Source organism: Mirounga angustirostris, unplaced genomic scaffold, assembly GCF_029215605.1.
Source record: "Mirounga angustirostris isolate CCGP_5_RB_7025 unplaced genomic scaffold, mMirAng1.0.hap1 SCAF_1, whole genome shotgun sequence".
Taxonomy (NCBI): Eukaryota; Metazoa; Chordata; class Mammalia; order Carnivora; family Phocidae; genus Mirounga; species Mirounga angustirostris.
In genome coordinates, this window is record NW_026991709.1 from 140,261,120 (window position 1) to 140,274,814 (window position 13,695).

At 41.3% G+C, this 13,695-nt stretch overlaps 1 protein-coding gene across 1 annotated transcript in view; it reads right to left on the reverse strand.

The window, feature by feature from the left end:
- Positions 1 to 12,934, reverse strand: part of NEK10 (NIMA related kinase 10) — a 233,142-nt gene extending 220,208 nt beyond the window's left edge. The window contains exon 1 of the mRNA XM_045903905.2: positions 12,779 to 12,934. The gene's annotated coding sequence lies outside the window, so the exon portion shown is untranslated. The remainder of the gene's footprint in view (positions 1 to 12,778) is intronic.
- Positions 12,935 to 13,695: the final 761 nt, after the last annotated feature.

A 13,695-nucleotide genomic window follows, 5' to 3' on the forward strand; every position in this document is an offset into this window, starting at 1 on the left:
TATCAGTTTTAGATTAATGTCTACTCTGTGAGCTGGAAGAGTGAGAATAGATAACTCCCTGGAAATGTTTCACTTAATTAAACAGTAAACAAATCCACCGGAATCAGTAGAAACAGACAATTGCCTTCAGATAAAAAACAAAATCCTTTCCACTTGATGGCTGTTAAAATGGAAACTCTTCGGAAGAAAACTTTGAGAAGTTGGGAATGCCCTGAAATATTTCATCTAATCCCATTTTAAATTAACAAAAACAATCATGTTATACCAATGGTTATAATTCAAAACTGGGGGTGGGGGAAGGCAGCTCATATCTTAAGTTGCCCAGAGACAGACAACTTACTGAAGAGGTTTTCTCCAGAGAAGTCAAGCAAGGGTGCTACCTAAAGCAAGAGCTCTCCAGAGGGCAGCCTCAGTGTGATTCCAAGGGGAGCTCCAGAGTATAGATTATGTCTCAGGACTGCCTAAACCTGAGGGAAGGGAGCAGACTTTCATGTTCCTGTAGACTTTAGTCATTGGTTAAGAGTCTTTGAGGGAGGTCATAATCCCCCAGACACTCCTGTCTGGGGATAAAGGGACTCTAGGAGCTTTGGGGGGAGTCCTCCAAAAAAGAGACACAGGAACTGGCTGCAAGAAGCAAAGGAGTATTGAAGCCAATACCTAGACACCCAAATAGTCCTAAGGGATGGGAGAGGCTCTGGGTAGGACACCCATGTCATTCACTGTGATCACCAGCCCCAGTGGAAGAGCTGTGGATGATGATGGTACAAGAATCTTGCTGGGGATACACACTGAGCACAACCTCAAATTTCCCTCCTTTGCTTGACCTCTCCAGGGCTTTTACTTCTCTGATCCTTCTACCCTCTCCCTTCTCGCAGGCTCATGAACATGGCAACCCTATTCCTGCCTGTAAGCCTTGGAACTTGCCACTTGCAGTTCCTCTCTCATTCCCAGGCTGCCTCCTTCGTGTCACTGAGGTATCTGCTCAGATGTCCCTTCCTTGGTGCGGGCTCCTCTGATGAACCTGCCCAACCTATATACCCCCACAGACTCATCCTTACCACATCACCCTGTTTCATCTCCTTCTGAAGCTCATCAACATCAGAAATCTTCTTGTCCATTTATTGGTTTCCTTGCACTAGATCCTAAGGCCCATGTGAACAGATACCGTATCTGCTTTACACACACATACATCCCCCACACACCGAGTAGCACATGGCACAGTACAGCACAGTATAAAAGCTCAGAAAATATGTGTCATAATCTACAAGGCGGGGATAAGGTATCTTTACCAATGTTCATTAATTATTTGCTTTTTAACAATTATTTTAGGATTTTAGGATTAGAACCTCCGTTAAACCCCCAAACCTGGTGCTCCTCCTCCTCAGTGCTCCAGGGCAGCTTGTACTCCCCACTTTGCAAACCTGTGCACAAAATATTGCAATTGCATGATTACCCCATAAGACCAAGAATTGGACCTCCTGATTCACTTTTTTTTGGAGGGGGGCTATAGCTTAAAGCTTAGTTGTCTGGTTTGGGGTTTTCTTTTTTCATTTTAATTCAATTAACATATAATGGGTTATTGGTTTCAGAGGTACAGGCCTGTGATTCATCAGTCTTATATACAATACCCAGTGTTCATGACATCACCTGCCCTCCTTAATGTCCATCACCCAGTTACCCCATCTCCCACCCCCCTCCCCTCTAGCAACCCTCAGTTTGTTTCCTCTGATTAAGAGTCTCTTACGGTTTGCCTCCCTCTCTGGTTTCATCTTGTTTCATTTTTTCCTCTCTTCCTCTATGATCCTCTGTCTTGTTTCTTAAATTCCACATATCAGTGAGATCATATGATAACTGTCTTTCTCTGATTGACTTATTTCGCTTAGCATAATACCCTCTAGTTCCAAGGAAGGCAAACAATAAACATTTACGTATTAAAAAATTAATGGACCAATGGATAAAAGAACTATTTGAAAAAACAAACCTGTGTCATTACTCTTTTAATTCAAAAATCTTTCATAAAGCTTCCTCATAAATCAAATCAACTGATGAATATTTGTCATAATAATCTTGAACGCACTCAGGAATTATCTCAATTATTCAGTCTTTAGGAGGGAAATTAGAGTTCTATATAATAGAATATTCATGAACAGTGCTTTTCAAACGACCTATGAAGTTTTTTTTTTTTCATTTGTAATCTATCATGGGCCAATACTTTTGGTACATATCCTGTTTGGCAAGGTAAGTCAGCACTGATCATGTGCTTGGATATCACAGCAATGTTGAATTGCTGCAAACATTTCTAAACACTCTTAATTTTGTACTTATCTACTCATGGACCAATAACATACCAGTCTGAAGACTACCTGAATAGCCTAGAAAACTGAAGTCTCTCCTTTCAAATACCAATATTGTTTTCACAGCAACCCTAGATTGCTTCCTGAGAACCACTGCCCCAAGTTCAGAGCCTGTGAGGACGGAGTAGTTGTGAAGTCCAGGACAACCAGGAGAGGGCGAGAGTGAGCCCAGAAGAGGAGAACCACGGCTGAGAAGTTAGGGCTGAACATGGGCTCCCCACTTAAACTGGAGCAGTCCCACTTCACTGGGGTTCTGTGTACAGTTTCGTTTGAGAAACAAAATGCTAAAAACAAAAACAGAAAGCCACTGATTTTTCTAACATTTATTTTACAGATGAGAAGAGGCCAAAGAAATTACAATACTAGGTAAATAAATATTTATGTTCAGGTGGATTTTCCTTTGATTCTGAGTGGAAAAGCTGAAATTTAGTAATTTTTTTCTTTAAAAAAAAGGGAGGGAGTGCAGAAGGGAAAGATGATATGTAAAAATCCTCATGCATATTACTTTAAGAACAGAAACTTTCAGTATCTTTCCTTTGCATATTTCAGTCACGGAACCCAAATACTATCTCAGAAGGGAGAGAAAGGATCTTTCCACGCCTCACAGGATAGCCAGATGGGTTTGGTGTTTACAGCCCTGGTCAAGTACAGACAAAATCACAGTACTGACTCATTGCTGAATTTTTTTTATCCATTTTAAAGAGACTCTCAAAAGTAATTCTTATCTTCTATTGTCGTTTGAAATGTGGGTTAATGCTAAAAGAAGTCCCCAGAGACACACACCTCATTTGCTCATGATCTCTTGGTAATTGCAGGGTAAACACCTATGACAGAGAAAGAAATCCATGCTATGGTAAAATTACCTAACTGTCTATAATTAATCTAAATTGTACAATATAAACCCACTAACTACATAACATGGTATTTGTGATATGGTTTTCAGATTTTCTACCCAGAAATTCTTTTTTATTCCACAGTTGCCTTAACTGTTCAGAAGATCCTTAATTGGCCTCATCTTTACTGAAGATAAAACAGAAAGTCATTTGATTTATGATGGAAAATAGCTCCAAATCCCACTAATACCTTTTTTCTTATTAATCACTTCGGTTGCATCTTTGTAAATACTGCACTTTATTTACTACATTTATTAATGGTTAAGAAAAAAACAGCACTTAGAAAGTAAAAACAGTAAGAGAGTTTAACATGACTCCAGTTAATTACCACTTTGGCTACATCAGGTTTATTATTTTGAAAAAGCACTAAAATAAACTGTTATAAAGCTTACCACAAAAGGAAGTTCTAACTTCCTGTACCAACAAAAGGGAGTCCTTATTTCCTTTGATGAATGACAGTTAACCTCCATATTAGATTACAAGTTACAGATCTGTCTGTGCTCAAGTACACATTAAGGAAACAGAGAACTTTCAGCCCCATAACTATCTGGCAATGCAAAATGAAAAATCATTTCTCTAAGTCCTTTACTGTAGATTTTTTCTCTCAATATTCCTTTAATAGCTGTCCTTTGAAAACAAAGTGGCTAAAATAAGATATAATTTACATAGAGAATTAAAACCAGAAATCAGACAACTATGTTAAAATGCATTAGTTAGGTGTTAATTTCTTTATCTTGATAATTGTGCCATGGTCATGTAAGATGCTAACCACTAGGGTGGGGAGCTGAGTGAAGGGTAGATGCGAACTCATCGTACTATTTTTGCACCTTTTATGTAAGTCCAAAATTATTTCAGAATAAACAAAATGCATTGGCCACTTGAGCAGTTTATTTAATTGAAGTGCTGTGAGAGTAGAGAAAGTGTTTCCTTTTTACAAAGAATAATTGCATTTAATCTCGCAGAGATATAGTGCTTGGGTCTTTTCAAACTGGTTGTGTTTTAGAAAACTATAACCCCTGCACAGAAAATGTCAAGTTAGATTGGTCAAATGACCGGAAAATAAAACACGCATGCATGCGCGCGCGCACGCGCGCACACACACTTTGAAAGTAAAGTGATCAAAAACTCAAGGAACTCCTATAAGAAATAAGACTTGCTTATACCTGTACCTGTTACAGCTCAAAAAGGGAGTCGGCTTCTCGAAACCGTAGACTTGATTTCATCCCTTATGTTAGATTGTGATTGCTCTTCAATGGTAAATAGGCATGGAGCTAGCAGAACAGAAACAGTTATATGAAAAAATCTTAGAGAACATCTGATATGAGGGTTTCTAACACCTTCCAGGGCCAGGAATGGAATGTAAATGAATGACAGGCATAGAGTAGATCTAGTCAGAGCTTCAATCAAACCTGAGAAGGCATATCTCCCTAAAGGGATTTGATTTAAACTCACATTAAAAACAAAGCAAAACAAAACTCCTGTGCGGGACAAATAAAACAGATCTACAGGTCATGGGTTGAAGTTCATGGTTCAGTGCCCTTCATTTAGCACAAGAGGAAATTGAGGCCCAGAGAGGTAAAAAAGTATCCAAGGCCACACAGCACCTTTATAAGAAGGAGAACAGAGCCCACTCAGTTCACCTCCGGGATCTAAATCCTAATACAAGCTCTGGGTAGATGGGAAAGGGAGGACTTGTTGACATTGGCCCTTAGCTGAGGGCAAAGGGTGATCTAATAGCAACTGATGCTTGCATAACTTCACCTCCTGGACCCTGGGGTGCTTGCAAGCATCCATTCATTCATCCTGGCTCACTCATGTGAAATAGGTAGGCGGTGTATTTTCATATCACCATACAGAGGAAAACAAAGACACAGTTGCTACAGAACCTCCATTGGCAGGAATATGTCACCAGCTAAGGGCAAGTATTATCATGGCCTTGCTCCTGAGTCAGTAGACTTGACACCTTCCTTGTGCAAATTGTTTATACTTTAAACAATTTTCTACCTTCTATTTAAACAAGCACTTGCAGGTACAAAGAATAAAAAATTCCAATTGTATTCTGTCTCCCACTCACTCCCATAAATATTTATTGACCATCTACTATATGTTAGACACTTCTCTAAGAGTTTGCCCTCATTTTCCTCTGGCCAATACTGACCCAAATTGGACTGCAGGTGCCACTCCAAAATCAACTAAAGTATGTGGCAACAGATACCGTCTTAAGTTTCTTCTTTCGAAGCTCTCTTCCCATTCAAACTTACACCTTTCTTGGTAAAGGGAAATAGCTGCATATATGAATATAGTTTTTATGGATTCCCTCCACTGCCACTGCATAATATTTGTGATGTCTGTGTTCATGCCTTGCGTGGCTGCTGTCCCAAACCTACTCAAGACATAGTTTGTCATATATCTGTGTTAAAACAAATGAAATCTGAGACCCATATATTAAGTAGTGATATTGAAAAGAAAAAAAAAAAAAGGTCCAGATGATATGAGGGGGGAATTTATATTAACCAATCAATGAAAATAACTTAAGTAGCACACCAAATTTCTTTTTTCTCATTGACCCCAAACACAGCAAGATTACATGCTACTCTCCGTTTTTGTGTGAGAGAGAAAGGTGACAATGATATTCCTTCATTCCTTCAAAAAGCAATTATTGATCTCCTCATATATGCCAAGCGCTGAGGATACTGCCCTGAATAAGACATGGTCAAAAATGTCTTACCCCCAAAGTTAACCAGCATGGTAATAAATCACAATAATAAATGAGTCATGGTGATAATAAATAAGTATGGACTCAGCCCAACCCCCTAGACCTTCTAAGGGTGAAGACAACACCGAGTAAACACATCGATGTTCATAACAATTGGAGGCACTACAAGAAACTAGAAGTACTTTTAAGCCATAAAATTAAATTAAGTTTCATCTAGTAACACTTCTTTTTAAGTGCATCTTATTATTTACTATGTTCTGGCTATGCACAAGACACTTCTGGGCACTGCAAAAAGAATCTATCCATATCTCAGTGTGTGTGTGATACCATAACTGCAGAGGTTAAACAATATGAAACTACAGCTATTGGGCCTTAAAAGGTGGGGGCGGCAATTTCTTATGGTACAGGCTAATACAAGGGACTAAATAAGAATACTAGAAATGTCAAAAAGCAGAGGAAATTAACTTCCAAAGGAGATTATAAATTGAAGGAATTCAGGAGAAAGGAAGATCACTGTGGGCTGAAAAGTCATGGAAAGGCTCATGAACTGACGTAAAGAAGGTCCAGAAAAATGGGTAGGGCTTGTGAAGAACTTTCTAGGAGAGTGAATGAATAAAGGGATGGAGGCAAAAACCCAGGAGTGGTTTGGGGAGACAGCAAGTAGATGAGTTGACCTGGAGCTGAGGAATGTGGAGAGAGGTGAATGATGGTACATGAATGAGTGGCAGCCTCTAAGTCTACAGCCAACTTAGGGAACAAAATAGTCACAAATAGTCTCAAAGTACAGCCCTTTGGCATGAACATCAGAAAAAATGGCACCTTTCTCTTCCTCACACCCTTAGTTGTTTGGCCACTAAAGCCTGACTGTTTTTCTACTATTTCTAATATGGTCCCTATCTACTCACTTCTTTCTACCCTCATTGCCAACACCCTCGTCTCCCTCATCACTCACCTGAACTACAGCAATCCGTTCCTAAGTGGTCCCTCAACTTCCATTTACTCCCTTTGCCCAACAACATGGAATCCGTTCTCCACACAGCAACAAAAGCACCCTTTTTATGGTACAACTCTGACCAATTAAGCCTTTGTGGGCTTCCCAATTCTCTCAGGATAACAACAAAAATTAACAAGGCCTATGAGGTGTTCCATGGGATGATGCCTCTGCCACCCTCGACGGCTGCACTCATACCTGGCCCCTGAATCCTTGCTCTTGAGCAGATTCTGCTGGATACCCTGAGATCTCTACTCCTGGACTCAAGGAACAGATCGGTATGGGAAGGCCTGGAAGACTCACCTGTCATGTCTCAACTCAAGTGTCCATTCTTTAAGGTAATTTCCACTGGCCTCCTTGACGGGGCCAAGCTTCACCAGGCACCGTCTTGCAGATTCAAGTAATAATTCAATAAATATACATGTCTGTCTCCTTTAGTTACTATAAACTCGTCAGGGATAGGGGTGACAGCCAGTTTGCTCATCCCCAGCATCCAGCACAGCATTGTTAGTTTATAACAAAAGAAGTATTCAACAAACGATTGTTGAATGAATGAATGAATGAATGAAAAAATCCCAAGTGAAACATGACTGGGAAGCTCCATGTATAACTGGAGTATCACTAAGTATGGAGAATAAAGACAATGGGGGAAAACTATCAGCAAATAGTAAGTTTGCCCCAGCTGACCAGGATCCAGGATCCAGTTGTTACAGAATGTTGGTTTGACAAAAATCTCATAAACAAAAGGAAGCCACAAAGTTAAATATGGACTACCTCAAGTATACAGGAACAGGACAATACCATTTCCTAAAGATGAGTATTCACATTTATGTCAAGTGTAGCACACACATGCACATTCTAAGAATTTGTGGTCTCCACTGATGAGCCTTGACAGGTTTGAGAATGTGAATTCTTCTAGTTACACCACTGAGAGGTAGCCCAAAGGAGCAATGGAGGTGGACGAGACCTGGTGTCCACATGTGCCCGCCACATGACCTTGGATAGTCCCAGGGTCTCTCTAATTAGTAGTTTCCTCATTTACCACAAAATAGAAACAACAATATCCCCATTATAAAGTGGTAGTTGGAACTAAATAAAATAAAGCAAAACCTCTTCAGCACTGTCAATAGCTATAGAAATATAAGTAATTATTATTAGGAGAGCAGTTTGTAAATATTGTCATGGGTAATATTACTATTACTTCAATTTGAAGAGCCTGTCACACTCATTTTTAATCATTTGTCTATATTCACTGACTTTGATTCATTGATAACAAATCATAGACAAAAAATGAGAAAAAAAGCTTTATTTTCAAAGTCACAAATAGTCTTGATTTTAATTTTTTTAAATCTAATATTATTCCAGGTTTACTATCATAAGCATTTTGGTGTATTCATTTAATCCTCAAAATGACCCTATGTGGTGGGTAGTGTATGATCTCCAACTTACAGAGGAAGGAACTGAGGCACTGAGAAGCCAAGTAACTTGGCCAAGATCTCCTATCTAGTAATAAAACAATAATAAGAGCAAATGTTTACATGGTGCTTAGCCCATGCCAGTGTCATGCTCAGTGCTTTCTATACCTTAACTCATTCAAGTCTCCTAACAAATCTGGAGGCAGCTGCCATTATTGTCCCCTTTCACAGATGAGTGAATTGAGGCCCACAGAGGTTAAGCAATGTGTCCCAGATCTTACAGGTGGCAAGTGGCAGAACAGGAATTTAAAGCCAAGGAGAGCCTTCCCTATTAATCTAATGCTATACTAACTCTCATTTATTGGTGGAATTTTTCCAGCTCTCTATTCGCCTAAGTGAATTTTCTAGATAAATGTTACCACTTTAATAATCAAATATGACTTCATACACACTTTTCTGAAACTAACAATTCCAAGTCTTTTGGGAACAATACACTAAATACTGTGTAACTTCTTCCTGATGGCCCAGGGTCAATATTATGGCTGCTGTGCTTTTCTCCATTCTTCCTCTAGTTTTAATTTTAACTTCCATTAGGAGGGGTTTTAGTTTCTTTTCCAGATACGAGCCAGTTGATTGTCATTTTGTCACTGTGACTTTGCTAAGGGCTGTGAAGCTAGAACCCAAGTCAATTATAATTATCCCCAAAGGAAGATTTAATAAATCCCAAGTTGATGCCAAGTCAATGGACTTGGGTGTCCGACCTTTATTATGACTACTGAAATTTCAGCTCAGATGAGGGTTAGTCTGACCTCTAGACAAGCACAAGTAATGATGAGAAGTCATCCATTTTATGCAATGGTCATTTTCATGGGTTTTTAAAATCATCACACATGTCACCCAGATCCGAGTATGTTTAATGTTCACCTTCCTATGGAAATAGACCAAGTCTTTCAAAAATGCAAGAATCATTTCCAAATCCAAGCCACACAACCAGTCCCAAGGCAGACACTTCCTATCCCCTTACCCTGCTTTATTTTTACCTGTTTACTTGTCTCTCTCCCCCAAGAAATACAAAAAGCTACATTTACATGGTACTTCCCATGGGCCCACCACAGTTCTAAGAAATTTGTCGATATGGAGTCATGTAATAAAACAACCCCATTTTACAGGAAACTGAGGTGCAAAAAAACGAAGGAACTTGCCGGAGGTCCTGTATCTGGCAGTGGGGAGCTGGCAGTTGAACCCGGACAATCTGGCTTGAGAGTCTGTGTCCTATGGACCCTGCTCTACAATCCCTGAGAACATAAGTCCTAAAGGAACAGTGACTTTGTTTTGTTCACTGCCAAACATCCAAGTGCTCAATAAAGATTTATTAACTGTCTGAATGACCTTCCAGCTCCTCTCTGCCTATCCAAGTGCTCAAAGTCAGTTCACTCTGACTTCGGCCTCAAAGATGGGCTGGCTCTGACTGGCAGAGTAACATTCTGGCCCCTTCTTTCACCTACTCAAGACTTTACTGGTTATAGTTTCTTTTGATCCACCTCACCTGGCATGGTGCCCCGGACCAGTCAGATGGTCAACAAATACTCATTGAAGGAATGAGTGTCTTACCTGTTTGGGAGCTGCTGACAATAAACAAAAGTTTGTGATCAAGTAGGATAGTGTGATCAAATAGGAGGAGGATGTCCTAGAAATTGCACTTGAATGAATTAAAAATTGTGATTTGTACCTTCTGTGTACCTTGGAAATTTCACAATTCTCACCTTCAGTGTGTTACTTTTTCTTTTTTGTTAAGACATTGTTAGGGAAGCTTTAGGTTTACAACAAATCTGAGAGGAAGGTACAGAGATTTCTCATCTACCTCCTGCTCCCACACCTTCTTAGTCTCCCCTATTAACAGTATCACTCACCAAAATGGTACATTTTATATCAAGGATGAACTACAATGGTACATCATGACCACCCAAAGTCCACAGTTTACCTTAGGGTTAACTCTTGGTGTTGTACCTTCTATGAGTTTGGACAAATGTATAACGAGATGTATCCATCACTATAATATCATATGGTATTTTCACTGCCCTAAAAATCCTCTGTTCTCTGTCTATCCATTTCTCCCCAACGCCCAACCCCTGGCAACCACTGATCTTTTTACTGTCTCCAAAATTTGCCCTTTCCAGAATGTCATATTGTTGAATTCATACAACAGGTAGCCTTTTCAGATTGGCTTCTTTCACTTAGTAATGTGCATTTAAGGGTCCTCCATGTCTTTCCATAGCCTGATAGATCATTTCTTCTTAGCACTGAACACTGTTTCATTGTCTGGTTGTATCACAGTTTATCCATTCACTTTGGTAGCTCGCAAATATTGGCAATTGTGAATAAAACTGCTACACACATCCATGTGAATATTTTTATTTTTTAAACATGTGAAGGTTTACTAAGTATAAGGCACTGTGGACTTGATATGAATTGTGCACATTTAGTCTTTAAGACAATCGTATGAGATAAGTGCTATCATCAGTGCACTGTACAGATAAAGAAGCTTATTGGAGGCTAAGTAATTTGCCATGGGCCTCTGAACTAAAATGCTGAAGCCAGGATTCAAATCCATGTATCTCTGACTCCAAAGCTTTTCTCTTGCAACCTATGCTGTACTCTCTGTTTCCCACTTGAAACTTATGCCATGTAATAACAACTACCATCACAATGATTATGAAAGATAGACTCCGAGTTGAAATAGTTTGCAATTACCAAGGGTCTTGAGATCGAAGTAAAACCTATAAATTCAACATTCATATTTTATAAGCAAAAGCTTCATTGGCCAGAGATTATTTCTGACTTTTCTGGAACCAAAAAGGACATCATGAAAAGCATTGACTTCTCATTTTAGAGATTCATTCACTTAACCAGTATTTGTTGAGCCCCTGCTATGGACATGGTACTGTGAGAGAGTCAGCAAACGCTGAGTAAGACAAACATAGCCTCTGCCTTCACAAAGGCAGAGAAGGAAACAGAAAAGTAATGGGGCAACACAAAGAGAAAGACTGGGGAGTGAGAACAGGGTTGGGGAGGGTACAAGTGGAGTCCATTGTGGGCAGTGTGAACAGGTGCAGTTACCACACAGGGGAGAGAATGTGACATGTTCTGGGAATGAACAAGATGGAAATGCCGATGGAAGGCCTAACTAAAGAGTTTGGAGTAGGATAATGGAGAATCTTTGCAGGAAATGAAATGCCCTCTTTTTTTTTTTTTTTTTTTTAGAAAGATCAGTCAAACTCTCACGGGGAAAATGGATTAGATAGGGCCAGACTGGAACCAGGGAACCTGGAAGGGTGCTGAATTTAACCAAGGGACTGGTGGAAATTGTAATATAGTGAGAATAGAGATGGTCATGTGGAAATTGGTTTGACAGCTATGAAGAAGGTATAGGCTTGGGTGGCTCAGTTGGTTAAGCAACTGCCTTCGGCTCAGGTCATGATCCTGGAGTCCCGGGATCGAGTCCCGCGACGGGCTCCCTGCTCAGCGGGGAGTCTGCTTCTCCCTCTGACCCTCCCCCCTCTCATGCTCTCTCTCTCTCTCATTCTCTCTCTCAAATAAATAAATAAAATCTTTAAAAAAAAAAAAAAAGAAGAAGATAAGCATACTCTCTCAGACATTGCAGGTTTTCATTAAAAAAAAAAAGAAAAGAAAAAAAGAAGATATAGGCTTGATAACTGATAGAAATGCCCAAGAGGTGGTGTCAAAGATACTGCCCAGAATGTGATTTTGGTAACTGAACGGACAGGTCTGCTCAAGATAGGGAATCCAAGGGCGAGGCAGTCTGGTGGGAGTGGAAGGAGATAGCTTCTAGGGTTACACACGTGTGGAGTTAACTAGCAGTTGGATTTGGGGGTCTGGCGCTTCGTGGAGCAGCCTAGGCTGGAGGTGGATGCTTTCCAGCCATCGGCAGACATGTGATGCGTGAAGGCGTGGAAGTGGATAGCCTCACCCACGTGGTGCAGAAAAGCAGAGGGCAGTCAAAGCAGCATCACAGAAGGGAAAGGCAGAAAAGCGACGCCCGTACAGACTTTCATGAATGAGGCTGCAGAGGTATCGGAGAAGACTGCAAGAGACACACTCACGCTCCATGTAACCAAAATAATTGCTTCATCGACCTGAAAGGGCCATCAAACATCGTTGATGGCACTGCCCACCATCCAGCCGCACGACACCAACCCTTCTGCTAGGACAGGCTCACAGCGACTCGCCTACCCGCGACAGCCCGCACTCTCTGCCCCTGCCCCATGGCGAGTGAAGCTGGCTCCCGGAGCCTTCGGGGCTGCTCCACAAGGACCTGTGGGCATCTCCTTGGAAACCCTGCCTCAAACCGCGCGCCGGCGCAGAGGAACGCCCGCTCCCGCCCCACTCACCGCGCCAGAGGGAGGGTCCCTCCTTCAGGCCAATTTCTAAATCTTCCTCCTCATCGTTTCTGCTGCTGCCACCCGCGGCTCCGGATCCGGGGGCCGTCGCGCCCACCCCACCACCCCCGAGCCCACTCCCAGTCCCCTCCACCTCGGGGACACCACTGCCTGCTGCACCGTTGGTACAAATCAAATCCTGCTTTAGGCCACCAACCGGCGCTGGCTGAACCAATGCCAACACCTCTTCTTCCGCTTCGCCGGGGCGCCTCGGCCAATCAGGAACAGCCGTGCTGCGGCGTACCGAGCGCCATAGCGACGGGTGACACCTGCCTCGGGGTTGCCGTAGCAACCACAGAACGCGCAGGTTCTACCCCAAGTCTCCAAGCCCGAGAAGAGGGAGGTGGTACTTAGGACTGTGGTGCGGCCAGTTCAACCTGACCTAGAGCTACTAGCCTGTGGACAGGTTTCCTAAACCCTGTGGATTTTTCTGGATTCGGTGTGCGCAACTTTTAGCATTTGAAATAAAACGGATGGACAAGAGCTGCTTCATCTTAGGGTGCTTAATTTCAAGAACAGCTGTGGACTAAAAATCAATTATCTACCAAAGCAAAGATTAGTTTGAAAGGATCAACGCTACATGCTACACAGTTTTCATATAGTGTGAACACATTTTCGGTTACTCAAGTGCACTGCATACCTCAGGCAATGGCAATAGTGTTGTGAAAATAAAAGTGGGCACTCAATACATCTGTACGGTTCACCTAACATAAGCAAGTCTCTTCACCTTTTGTAAAGGTCTGAAGCTTCTTGAAAAATTGAATTGCATTAAAGTCTTAAAAAGATGAGTCATTATGAAGCTTTAAAAAATGAAAAATATTCATGATCATTTTATGCCAGACACTATTCCACAACATCATCTGGTAGTC